General features: G+C 38.8%; 1 long non-coding RNA gene across 2 annotated transcripts; it reads right to left on the bottom strand.

Annotated features, from left to right (window-relative positions):
- Nucleotides 1–4,064: 4,064 nt before the first annotated feature.
- Nucleotides 4,065–10,924, bottom strand: LOC115568471 (uncharacterized). Of its 2 annotated transcripts, XR_003981403.1 has the most exons (6): nt 10,873–10,924; nt 6,254–6,284; nt 5,990–6,132; nt 5,288–5,571; nt 4,941–5,077; nt 4,065–4,708 (listed from the first exon to the last, which is right to left on the bottom strand). It is a non-coding gene; the product is annotated as an uncharacterized LOC115568471 (long non-coding RNA). The 2 variants fall into 2 exon arrangements; XR_003981402.1 differs by lacking the exon at nt 4,941–5,077.
- Nucleotides 10,925–13,937: the final 3,013 nt, after the last annotated feature.

Raw genomic sequence — 13,937 nt, forward strand, 5'->3', positions numbered from 1 at the left:
CATAAACATCATCACAGAGAGGGACATTGTGCCTGGTAGCGATACTGTGCAGGACAATACACGCAAGTATTATGTCGCATGCTCCCTGTCGTTCCACTCATAAGTAGTTAAGGCATGCAAAGCGTCTCTTCAGAAGATTTAAATGCTCAATTGCACATCTTGTTTTGCAATGAGCAGTGTTGAAGCGTGCCTGCGCAGGTGTGGTTGCTGCAAGTAAAGGAGTCATCAGCCATGGTAGGAGTGGATAGGCCCTTCTCCTAATATTATGCCATCCAATCAGTTGGTTTAGAGCACTGGTAATCCGGATTTGGTAATCTTGAAAACTGTGTATCTGGATCAGGGTGATCCAATCCAATGTTGCTTTGAAAAACCGGTATAAAAGTAAGACGGATTATCTGATCCTGGAGAGCAAAAAATGGGATTTCCAAATCCAGATAATTTTGATCCAGATTAAATGTTTTGAACAACTGGCCCTCTGAGAGATGAAGGCATGCAGCACAGGTCTGAAAACTAAAAAAACCTAAAAAAAAAAAAATAAAAAAAAACCTAAAAAAACTAAAAAAGAAAAAGAAAAAAAAAGCCCGACACCACACGTTAGGGTTCAGCATATGGCAGCATAACGGTCTTTTTTTAATTCAAGTTGCACACTGCCTTATTAAAATGATATGAGACAGTCTAGATGTGTTTTTTTTTGTTTGCAAATTGTTTTATCTAAGAACAGGCCTTCAGTTTCTTTTTGTTCATGGTAAAAGAGCACAGTGTGCAATATTTATTTTAGAAGTTATGCACGTGAGTTAATTGACGGCACACATTTTATTTTATACAGGCTATACTTTTGAACAAAAAAAGGATTATAAATTGACATGCTTTGATATCATTCTTATATATCCTGCACATCATTTATCATTTTAAGCTCAATAAATTCAGATAGGTATTTGACCGGAATTTCAAACATTTGTCAGGTAAATTGAAAACCTACCGGTCACGTTGTCCGGTGCCAATTTTTTCTAGCGGAAACCCTGGTCCTCAGTATCATTGCTCGATCTCTGCTCTATCTCTGTGCAAGCAAGAATTATCTTTTAGCCGTGACCTACCTTCAAGTACCACCGCTTTTAGTCCTCTTCTGTTGTCCGCCCATATAACTTTTATCCACTTGACGAATTTCGGGTTACTTGTTTTAAACACATCCACCGTGACTGCCATCCACTGCTCTGCTGTGGCACTGTCTGACAATTTGTGTTGGATGAATTTCTTTAACAGAGCATCACGACCTCCAGCTAACTGCCAGAGGTCTTGGCTCTTCTTTGTTCTACCTTTTTTCAATCGACCCATTGCTGAACTCACACATGTGCCATGCGTCTTTTCATCACTCCAACCGGATGTTCAGGGGCCAGTTGTTCAAAGGTAATCCGATCGGAATTTGGTTATCGGATTGGCTCAAATCTTGAAAATGGGTTGTTCAAAAGGGAAAGAAAGATTCTGAAAACGCATTAGATCACAGAATCCAATCCTAGTTTGAATCTGGATCAAACCTTCAGTTTGTGTTGTTCAAAACGTTTCAGAAGGATTTGGATAACTTTGATCCAAAAAAACATTATTATCCTGATCCCAACAGGAGGTAGGATTTCAAGGTGGATTTCAGGAAGAAAATGTAGTAAAACTTTAAAATTGATCAAATAATACATTTTAATCATTTAGTTTAAATACATTTACTTATATTTTGCACTACAGTTGTTTAACAGTTACAGTGATAAAGTAGATAAAGTAGACGTAGGCTACCAATTAAGCCGTTCAGTATAGTAAAGTAAAAATAAAATAAAAATAAAAATAATCTTGTCCCCATGAAACAATTCCCCCAAACAGATTTTAATGACAAACAGAAATAATATTTTTAATTTTTCTGTCATTCATCACTGTATATTAATTTCAAAGAAACAATCATCAGAGATGAACCTGTCAAAAAAATTTTCTAAGAATTGCATCCCCTACTACACGGCCAGTCAGTCCCTCATTCTGACAGAACACCAGAGGTTGGTCTGGTTCTTCAACAGGCTCAGGTGCATCATAAACATCATCACGGAGAGGGACATTGCGGATGGTAGCGATGTTGTGCAGGACAATACATTCAAGTATTATGTTGCATGCTCCCTCTGGCTTCACTCGCAAGTAGTTAAGGCATGCAAAGCGTCTCTTCAGAACTCCATTTAAACACTCGATTGCACATCTTGTTTTGCAATGAACAGTGTTGAAGCGTGCCTGCGCAGGTGTGGTTGCTGCAAGAAAAGGAGTCATCAGCCATGGTAGGAGTGGATAGGCCCTTCTCCTAATATTATGCCATCCGATCGGTTGGTTTAGAGCACTGGTAATCCGGATTTGGTAATCTTGAAAACAGTGTATCTGGATTAAGGTGATCCAATCCAATGTTGCTTTGAAAAACCGGCATAAAAGTAAAACGGATAACCTGATCCTGGATAGCAAAAAATGGGATTTCCAAATCTGGATCATTTTGATCCAGATTAAATGTTTTGAACAACTGGCCCCTGGAGATTGAGCGGCACTTGCGGCATGGCTTGAGTCTATTGGCTACTCAGGCACCCCTTTTTCGTTTACTTTTTATAGGGTAAGCACCCAAATATGAGGATTTTTAGTTTTGAGAATCTTTTTCACATTTGAACACCTTTCATATTTTTTAAATTAATTCTTGAATGTAGGCATATGTCAAAATGTAGCTAAATAGCTCAATAACTTACATGCCATGTTAGCATTGCATTTGAACACATTTACCGGTAATATTTTGTATGAATTTGTAATACCTGTCAGAATGTAAATATGAGCATCAGAGCTCAATAACTCCTCGGTCATGTGACCTACTGGCTCAGAATCAGTGTAGGACAGTAGATCTAAGCCTGCTCTATGAGGCACACCTTTTTTTATTGCATTTGAACACATTTCATATTTTTTATGAATTTGTAATACCTGTCAGAATGTAAATATGAGCATCAGAGCTCAATAACTCCTCGGTCATGTGACCTACTGGCTCAGAATCAGTGTAGGACAGTAGATCTAAGCCTGTTCTATGAGGCACACCTTTTTTTATTGCATTTGAACACATTGCATATTTTTTATGAATTTGTAATACCTGTCAGAATGTAAATATGAGCATCAGAGCTCAATAACTCCTCGGTCATGTGACCTACTGGCTCAGAATCAGTGTAGGACAGTAGATCTAAGCCTGCTCTATGAGGCACACCTTTTTTTTATTGCATTTGAACACATTTCATATTTTTTATGAATTTGTAATACCTGTCAGAATATAAATATGAGCATCAGAGCTCAATAACTCCTCAGTCATGTGACCTACTGGCTCAGAATCAGTGTTGGACAGTAGATCTAAGCCTGCTCTATGAGGCACACCTTTTTTATTGCATTTGAACACATTTCATATTTTTTATGAATTTGTAATACCTGTCAGAATATAAATATGAGCATCAGAGCTCAATAACTCCTCGGTCATGTGACCTACTGGCTCAGAATCAGTGTAGGACAGTAGATCTAAGCCTACTCTATGAGGCACACCTTTTTTATTGCATTTGAACACATTTCACATTTTTTATGAATTTGTAATACCTGTCAGAATGTAAATATGAGCATCAGAGCTCAATAACTCCCCGGTCATGTGACCTACTGGCTCAGAATCAGTGTAGGACAGTTGATTTGGGCTTTCTGTATGATGCGCACCTGCTTGATTGCATTTTACTTGCCCTCATAAGTCTTGTGAATTTTTATTGTAGTTCTCATATTTTACACAATAAAATCTTAATACATTTAACACAAAGGTTTTTTTTTTGTGAACCAGAAGTTCCCACACGGTCTCGTAAGTTAGCGCTGACTTTCCCACTTGCTTCTGTTTCCCGTTTGCCATAAAGTCTGTAATAAGGGCGCACTTAAAATGTTGGAGCGGCTGGCTTGACTACGTAAAAACAAGAGACGGCTGGCGTGACCGCAGTGATTACATGGTTGTTGTTGTTTTGTTTTGTTTTTTTTGGAGAAGAAGAAGAATGCCAAATTGTTAAAGGTGTTTTATTTGATTAAATGCAACAAGGGTATTTCAGTTAAGAGATACAAGGCATTATATCATTTAATGTAAAATGGCAATGCCATAATGATTCAGATCAAAAAAAAAAAAAATGCATTTGAATCACTTATTGATTGTGAAGTGAAGTGTGTCTCCTTTACAGACTCTGTCCTCAGGACTATAACAATAAAGGCAATCATTATTTATCTTCATAGATAATATGCTGTCAAAATTAGTGTACAAACCAGACATCTGGCCTTCCAAGTCTCAAAAAATAATAAATGCAACATTTCACATGACACATACAAACTTATAAATGTATCTACAGAGTAGGAAAAAAATGTCAGATGACCAAAAACAATTACCTGCGTCCACAAAAACTTGCATGAACCTCTACATCTGAGGCAGGGAAGGCGTTGTTGCAAATAGGGCATTGGACCTCTTTCTGCATGCCGGCATATGAATTAACAACCTGAGCAAAAAGCTACAGGCAAATTCTTATCATCAAAACAGTAAAACAGTGAAAGTAGTACAGTAAAAAAAAAAGTTCTCTACTTGTTGATGGCTGTGATCTTCACAGGTTGATGAGGCAGATCCAGATGTAGATTGGTCAACAAACATCAAATCTTCATCCTAGATGTGAAACAAAACAGGTGCAATAACAGCTCTTTAATATTATGTCAGAGCTAAACTAGGGGTGTTAAAAACTTTCAACAGTAACTTTTAGCAGACTACTGTGCCACTGTCATTCAGTCTATTCAACAGACATATATATTCATATTTGTTACAACATAAACTATATTTGGTTCACAGCTTAAAGATGGCTCAAACAGTCAAGATACACACATATTAAACTTGTACTAACTTTGATAATTAACAGTAAGACATTTCCCCTGTGTTTCAGGGCTACACTGGTCAACATGGAGTGCCAGCCTCTGCAGAAGCATCATTGTGTTGCAATCCTTGCAGCTAGCCTTTGGCATGAGGGCAAACTCAGGAGCACTAGCAGGGAGAGTCAGAGTGAGAGAGAGTCAAGTTCGTCCTGAAGGGGAACAATGTACAGGACAAACTTCCCTCCCCCTGAAGCACTTCTTAATATGGCCCCAGTGTAGCCCTCAGCCTCTAAAGGAATAACTGAAAGTTTCCTCCTTCCATTTCTACCTTTCTAGCAAACATAAAAGAAGTTTCATTTTAAGTACAGTAATTATGTACCTGCTGCTTTAAAAAGGAGCCACCTGTCCTGGAGCTGTGTCATCCTGGGGAATGTCTTCACCAATAAACTGGACAACTACATTAAAATGAAATATTTTTTGAGGGAGAAATTTCAGTATATGAAAGGCATTGCACAGAACCCTTGATGACACAGGCAGTTAGGCAATGTACTTGCTTCAACATGCACAATACCGCAACATGTGATATGTCAGAATCTACTGACACAGTCCTCTTCCCCAGGCCAGCTTGCATAAAAGTTGCCTCGGAAGAATCCAGGGAAAGACCTGTGTGATTGTAGAAAAATAATGTTATTCGTTCCAACTTAAAGTAAGCCGACTGTCAAGCCACATGCACCACATCCAAGTACCAGAGAAAATAATACAGATACACAAATTAAACCACACAACCTAAATCAGCAGCTCCATCATTGCGCTACCATCATGGCAAAGCCAGAGTAATGTAATTTATTTTACCTGAATAATCCCATACCATTAATGGTGAAATTGCAGGTATAGTATAATGTCTACAGTAGAAACAATGTAGAAAAAGTAGTAAAAATGTACAGTGTTAAAAGCCTAACTTGGTCATGTTCTCTCCACATGAAAAGAAGAGACTGATCCTGATAAAATACATGTAACGTGAAAATGTGCATTTACATGACACATTTAGGTGGTCAATTTACATGGGTGAAAAACTGTCTACCTGGCCATTTCAGTCTGGACTGAGAGTCGCTGACTCTGTCCCTGTCCCTGACTCTGTACATGTCCCTGACTTTCATTCGGCATTTCCCTTGAAGTCAGAGACAGGAGGTGTCTGGCCGTATCTGTGGCTTCACGTGCATCATACTGGAAATGGATTTCACATGTATGGACATTGGTAAAAAGACATCAGTACATTACAGTACATTACAATACAATGCATTACTGTCACTTAGGCTGTACAGAAACAAAATAAGCAATGACTTACCCTAGCTTGTGACTGCTGTTGGTTTTCCATTCTGGCATTAAAAGAAAAACGGACGTATTATTTTGACAGTATTTATGTAACATTGCATAACAATAACAGTCATGGTCAATAAAAAACAACAGCGAATGAAGATCAATGTAATGTTCCCAATGAATCTGTAGATCCATTCCATGATATAACAGACACATAAATCTGAGTTTGGTAATGTGCATGAATTTGTTAAATTATTCGCCACGTGTGTTTGTTGACATTAGAACAGCTGTAGTGAGAACGGCAGCCGGTAGGAGTAGCGGCAGCCAGCTACACAGTGGAAACTGGCACCGCGTTCAGTGGTAGTAGTTTAGTAATCCACGGTAGTACTGTTGTGTAGGAACCGTGACATTTTGGCACCGTGAGTACCATGCAACACTAAATGTTTAAATCACAGCCCTACGTTGTATACGCCTCCCTTGTGGTGGTGACAAGAATGTTACTGTAAAGTGTCTCACAAGGAGAAGTGGGGTCACATAGACATGTCATACTGACATTTTGGGTTTTAGCCTCTGGGGTCTCTGAAATCAACATTGTTAGAATGCCCATGGGAGGCAAAAGTGCTGAAATTGACCACAGTTTTGAAGCAAAAGCGTTGATAAAAAAAACAGGAACCTTTGAGGGGAGACCAGGATACCCCCCGGTATCTCTGGGGGCATCTTTAGAGGTCCCCAAACAGTGACTTGGAAGGAGAAGTGGGATCATGTAGACATCATATACTGACATTGTGGGTTAAATGTTCCCAGGGCCCATCCAATTACACTGTTAAAAGGCACGTTGAAAAACAGGAACCTCTGAGGAAGATAATTATGCTCCAGGGGGCCCATAGTCCTCAGGATAAGAACTGTTGAAGCTGGAATTACACATATGGATGCAATGGGACAAAGAGACTTGAATTCAGTCTCCCACAGTTCTCCAGATTTTCAGACCTAGGTGTGAATTCCACCCACGGACCCAGCTTTAAGTACAGCTTTTGGTTATTCTACCAACCTTGAACATGTTGTTGCTGGGATAGATATTGTCTTTTAATAGCTTTTGGACTCTGTACAGGAACCTCATATCACTGATCACACTGATGAACAATAGATGGGTACCATCCATGTTTGGGGTGGTTTTAATCCACTGCCCTGTCCTAGGTTGTGCCTCCTGTCAGGATGCTCTCTATTACTTCTCTGTAAAAGCTGGCAAGAAGTTGTAAAGGAAAGCAGCAGAGCTATCAGGCTGAGGTGGGGTAAACGCAATACAATCAACAAAGGACTAGATTTGGATCAAATTCATTTGTCTGAATCAACCCCAATACTGGTCTTTCAATTTTACTCAAGACATTTCTAATTTACTGTAGTACTGTGGTATTACTTTGTGGAGTTTGTTGTAATTTGTTTTCCTTTGGGTTTTTTCAGAGTCAGGTTATATCCACTCAGGGAGAAGGAAGAGAACAAGAGCCCAATGCCTGATGCACTCTATAGTGATGCAGCAGACACCAAAAATGGAAAAAGGTAAAGTTTTAACATCAAACTTTGTTAGTGTGCCCTCTTCCAAAGTTGTATCAATTTATTTCATGGTGCTGCATTGTGACAGGCAGAGTGTGCACAGAGCTCAACTGGGAGGGATGATAAAATGTTGAATGACAACAAATTCTTTTCTCACTGAGAAAAGAACTATAATAAGGATATATGACATCAAATTAGAATTTTCTCTTATTTGCCCCTTGCATTGTTAATGGTTTTCAGTCTATTTTGGACAGGAATTTCACATTTTGACACATTTCAGATTCTCCCCTGAAAATTCTGACACTACACACAATACAGTGAAATTCAATAAAATCAGAATTATTGCTTTAGTAATATTTGGCCAATGTAGCACTTTTGTTTCTATTCTTTCTACAAGTTACTACTTATTTTATTGTAGCCTACAACAGAGTTAGGAAATCCCTATGAAGGAGAACCTCAGCGATATTGATGAATAATGACATGCTCTGACTGCTATTGTTTTACATACATTCAAACTAAAACTTACACAAATTTTTATATAAATGACGCTGGAGAAGCCACATCATCTGCCTTTGTCTGCATGTTTGTGGTGTAGTGTAAATAGAACAATATTATCTGGAGAAACCATCTTTGTGTTCATTGAGAAATTCTTAATTCCTTTTACAACATCTTCCCTTTCCTACCATTTTATACTTTCTCATTTCCCTTACTTTCTGTAGGTATTTGGAGCTGTAGGTTCTGGACCTGTACAAACCACCCTCTGCCCCATGATCCTGCTCAACACCCTCTGTAATATTGTCATTATAGTTGTCATTTCATTAGTATCATTGATATTGTCATTGTTTGTCATTTCCTCCATCTTGCATCTTGTGGAATTTGCTTTGCTACTCTCTCTCCCTCTCTCTCCCTTTATTCCTCCCTCTCTCTAACCTGTGTTTTGATTTGAAACTATATAAATACAATTGAATTGAAACATTGGAATTCTTAATCTGTGTGATAGAAGATCTGAAAATGGCAGTGACGTAATAAACAGAAAGACACACAATTACTGCTTTTGAACACAAAATGTAATACTTTTTAAACGATAAAACAAGTAACTTGGGTTCCACACAAACTTCTTACTTCCAAATGAACAATGTGAGGTAGATAATGTAGACGAACATTAGACTTAACACCACGACAAAACAGAACACGAGGAAATCGGTCATGGAGTTCTTTCCATGGCAGCACTACAAAGGAGGCAAAGGTAATCTGTCAGTCACTCTTGCCACTGTAATTCAGATTCTGTAGTCATGACCATTTTCTAGTTCAGCCACTGTACCCCTGTCTTCACCACAATAATAGGCGCTTGCACTTGTCCCATTAGATGTTGTCCAGCCTCAAAAGGGGGTGAGAGTTAATTATGAATGGGCTAGAATAGAAAATGGAGTTTATAAGTTAGATATTGTATTATGTTAATACTTTATTGACAGCTCACTTTTACAAGAGTACCAGGAAACATGTAAGGATGTATGTTATACAGGGTAATTACAGTCTTGGTGGTTTTGCTAATGAATTGGCAAGAGTAGAGTATGGAGTGTACAAGTTCAACATTACATGAAGACAGCACACATCTACATGAACACAAGAAAGGTGACTGTAGTGGTAGCCATTATCATCGTGGTCCACCGGAATGAGGATTTGTTCCACGCAGGTTGGTTGCATGGGGTCTACAACTGAAAGGGGTTACAATTGATTGAATGCTGCTTAAATTACAGTTCGTTAAGTATTTACAGGAGGCCAAGAAGCAGCATTCTCTCTCTCTCTCTCTCTCTCTCTCTCTCTCTCTCTCACTCACTCACTCAAATTCAATTCAATGGGGCTTCACTGGCATGAAAGTTTTAACTACAATATTGCCAAAGCATCTTGTCCAAACTTTCGGACAGCAACAATAATTTAACATAAACATATATACAACATCAAGATTGATTCACAACAATTTAGATCTACATTATTTATACATACAATATAGACAGTGTGTATGTGTGTGTGTGTTGGTCATTCACTGTCCCTCCTTCTCCCAGGAGTATTTTTAATTTTGATTGGTTTTTCAGCTCTTTGAAATCGGAGATTATAGAGCTGAATTATTCAAAATAAATGTTCCTTGTTTCATTGAATTTTTCACATTGTAGGAGAACATGCTTCTCTGTCTCGACCTCACCTGTCGAACAGTGACCACATGTTCTGTTTTCTTTTGGTCGCCATGATTTTTTGTGTCTTCCTGTTTGGATTGTCAGTTTGTGGTCACTGAGCCTGTACCTGGTCAGGATCTGTCTCTGCTTTCTATCTCTGACAGTAGAGAGATATGCTTGTAGTTCATAATCTCTGTTTAGGGCCAGATAACATTCTAATCTACTTTGGCTTTTAGTTTCTTCTTTCCAATGTTCCGGATAGGTTTCTTTACATTGTGTTATAATTTGCTTTACTCTGATTGGTGTTTGGAGAAAATTGGGGAGGACAGGAGGAAAACCAGCCCACGGTGTCATGTTATTTTATACAAGTCAACTACTTATCCCTACTTTCTTATATTCAATGAAAACTAAGCAATAAAACAATGACTTACAAGAATTCTTTAAAAAACATTTTATTAAATGGCTAATATACAAGACAAAAAAACATACCCGCGATTTGATCCCCAGTCACCTGCTCTACCCACTGTGCTACCACAGCAATCAATGTACATACTTCACGACAGCACAGGACATGACACTCATCACTCATCACAATCGCCCGGTCGTGCCGCTAACGTTATGTCCTCCAGCAGGACGAACGAAACGAAAACTATGAATTATCTTTCTGACTGCTTCACTCTGATTTCTCCCAACAGTTTTTTTTTCTTTCAGAAATGTGCTTATATTTCCTTTGAAACGGATTCCAATATCGCTGAAAACTCCATATTTCTTGTCCGAGCATGGCTGGCAGTGAAAGCTGCAAAATACCGTATTGACCCGAATATAAGAACAAAGACCAAAATTCGTCTCTCAATAACAAACTCACATACCCTCCTGTCAGTCTCTTGGAAGCGGCCGCTTAGAGGACCACGATAAGCTTTTCTCTTACTGTTAGCGTTTTCAGACGATCTTTTTGGACCCGCCATCTTTGGACGTTACCCTCCGTAACTCCATATTTCTTGGCTGGCTGACAGTTGTGTGGCGCCTCCGCTGTATTGATCTCATTATCTTAAAATCAGCATCATAGCTCCGCCTCAGATGTCTGTTAACTTGCCACACTTGATCCACTTTGCTCCGTAAAATCACCACGTCTCTCCATTTTTCATCTCCTGTCACTTCTTCTTCTCCGCTGTGATTGACAGATAACCGCAGCCACAGTGTCAGTGACGTCTCTACAATAAGCTGGCGCCCTCTGCTGTTGCGGTCGTGTAGCGACACAGACAACTATCAGCATGTGTTAACGGTTAGACCCCGATTATAAGACGACCCCACTTTTTTATATAATTTTAATCGAAAAAAACCTCGTCCTATATTCGGGTCAATACGGTACATAGAAGTATTTTTTGTTTACGGCTGTATAAATGTGAGAATTAAATTTGGGAACTGTTATTGGACCAACCTGCTGTCAATCTTGTATTCTGGTTGCTGATTGGTAAGGGAGGACGTCCTCCCTAAGCGCGTCATTTTACGTGTCTTAGCCAATCATAGATCAGCATGAAAAAATCTTAAACGCATTAAGTGAATGAAAGGAGATCCCTCCCACGGAGGACAGAAGCCCTCCGTCCTCCTCTAGCCCCCACCGTCCTGCTCCCTGCTCCTCTCACAGACTGCTCTGTCTCCTCCGTCTGCTGCTGTCGCTGTTCAACCGTTTTAAGTGGATTTTCTTCCAAAGAAGAAACTTTTTTTTTAATGATATAATATATATATATAATATTTTATAAATGATACTGAGATTTGGTAATGATTTATTTCAACCAGTTATTCTTTCTTAAAAAAAAAAAAAGGATCTTCCTCTTGCCTCTCAAAAATAGAGGAGGACCAACCTCCTCTGCCTCTATGGACGAGCCTCCTCTGATAAACCAGTAATGCTGGCTGGTTAGAAATATGTGCGTGAATTTGTTAAATTATTCGCCATGTGTGTTTGTTGACATTAGAACAGCTGTAGTGAGAACGGGAGCCGGGAGGAGTAGCGGCAGCCCGCTACACAGTGGAAACTGGCACCGCGTTCAGCGGTAGTTTAGTAATCCACGGTAGTACTGTTGTGAAGGAACCATGACGTTTTGGCACCGCGAGTACCATGCAACATTAATGTTTAAATCACAGCCCTACGTTGTATACGCCTCCCCTGTAATTCACTCACCTGAGGGTACCCTACCCTACTCTGCTCAGGCCGTGACTAGCAGAGACAACCATGTTGCTGCTAATCAGTGTGCTTGCAGCAGCAGGGCATTATAATTCATTACTTGTGTTGTTGTTGTTGTTGTTGTTGTTGTTGTTGTGAATGTACAGCAGGCTGTAGCCAACGATATATAGCGCAATTCATTACTTATGGGAAACGTTTCAAGAGCAACAGGCTTACCTCCAAACAGCAACGCACAAGGGAGAAGTGGGTGGGTGTAAAGCCTGATTTATGCTTCTGCGTCGCGGCGACGGCGACGGCGCAGACCCCTACGCGTATGGCGGGTGGATAGTGCTAGGGTAACCCTACCGCAGGAGACTCTCGTGTGACATCAACGTCTGAACTGGCTGACGTCGCCAGTGCAAGTCGTCGTTGATAAGTACGTCGCCTCACCTACGCCGTCATGCCGTTATTATTATACAATAATAACTATATATTTTATATATATATATATATATATATATATATATATATATATATATATATATATATATATATATATATATATTAGGGCCGGGACTCGATTAAAAAAATTAATCGAATTAATCAGAGGCTTTGTAATTAATTATTCGAAATGAATCGCATTTTAATCGCATATAAATATTTGACCTGAGAACAGTGAGAAGCAATTTTTTTCACATGGATTTTAGTATACCATTGAATAATGACTAAATACAGAAGCTTTGGGTTTTTTTTTCAAGACCAACAGACCAATGCAATTTTTGCCATAAAGTGTAGTAATAGCTTATTTAGGAATACATTTCAGAGATTCAGGTAGCCTATAGGTAGGTAGACCTTCTGTAAACTATAACACTTTGTTTTTTAAGTAAAACACAATACTTTCAAGTACATTCAGAACACTGGAAACCCTGACTATTAGAAAACATCTATCTTCAGAGGCCATAACAGACTTTACCAACAGTTGATCTAAACAAATCAATTTCAGCCCAAAACAATAAACAGTTCAACATAAAGTGCCAGTTGCAACAACAACATAATAAATAGTTGCTTAGCATTTAGGTGATATCTGAGGCTTGATATGCTGCGGTGATACGCGAACTCCTTATTGCATAATTTGCACACATCCATGCTCTTATCTACACTGCCATCCGTCCGCTTTTTAAAACAAAATTTCCCATCCACGGGGCCAACAGAGCGGTCTCATCTGCTTCTTCGTTCATTGTTGTTGTCTGAAGTCATGTTGGGCAAGCTACTCGAAAAAAGTAGTGAGCTAAGCTACAAGTTACTCTACATTAAATTAAGCTTCACTACACCAAAGCTACTCCCCAGAGAAATGTAGCAAGCTAAGCTACAGCAAAATGGCAAAAGTAGCTTAACTACATCAAAGCTATTTTTTTTTATATTGGAACAACTTCATTCCAAGTCAAAGCTATCTCAGTGATCAATAAAATTATCAATCAGACAGATAAGCAGGTAAAAATGTTACGTTCAATTGTTTATTAGACAATAATTTGTGCTTTCACTATTTTGTATATTTTATTATTCAACTATCAACGCACACTTAATTCTAACATCCATGGACAGACATTCACCTTGCTACCACAGCAATATCCACCTGACTTACACTAATGGACAGTGTCCTACACTGTAGCATATTAACATAATTAAACAGCAAATAGTATATTATATTTGTAGTTTTCGTTAAGGTTCTCTAGTCTTCTAGTTTCAGCTTTATAATTATATTTGATATTTGAGTTATTGTATATAATTCAGCCTTTAATTGTATTTGTTTCTTTTACCTACCTCATTGTTTT

This window comes from Sparus aurata, chromosome 18, assembly GCF_900880675.1.
Source record: "Sparus aurata chromosome 18, fSpaAur1.1, whole genome shotgun sequence".
In the NCBI taxonomy this organism is placed as follows: domain Eukaryota; kingdom Metazoa; phylum Chordata; class Actinopteri; order Spariformes; family Sparidae; genus Sparus; species Sparus aurata.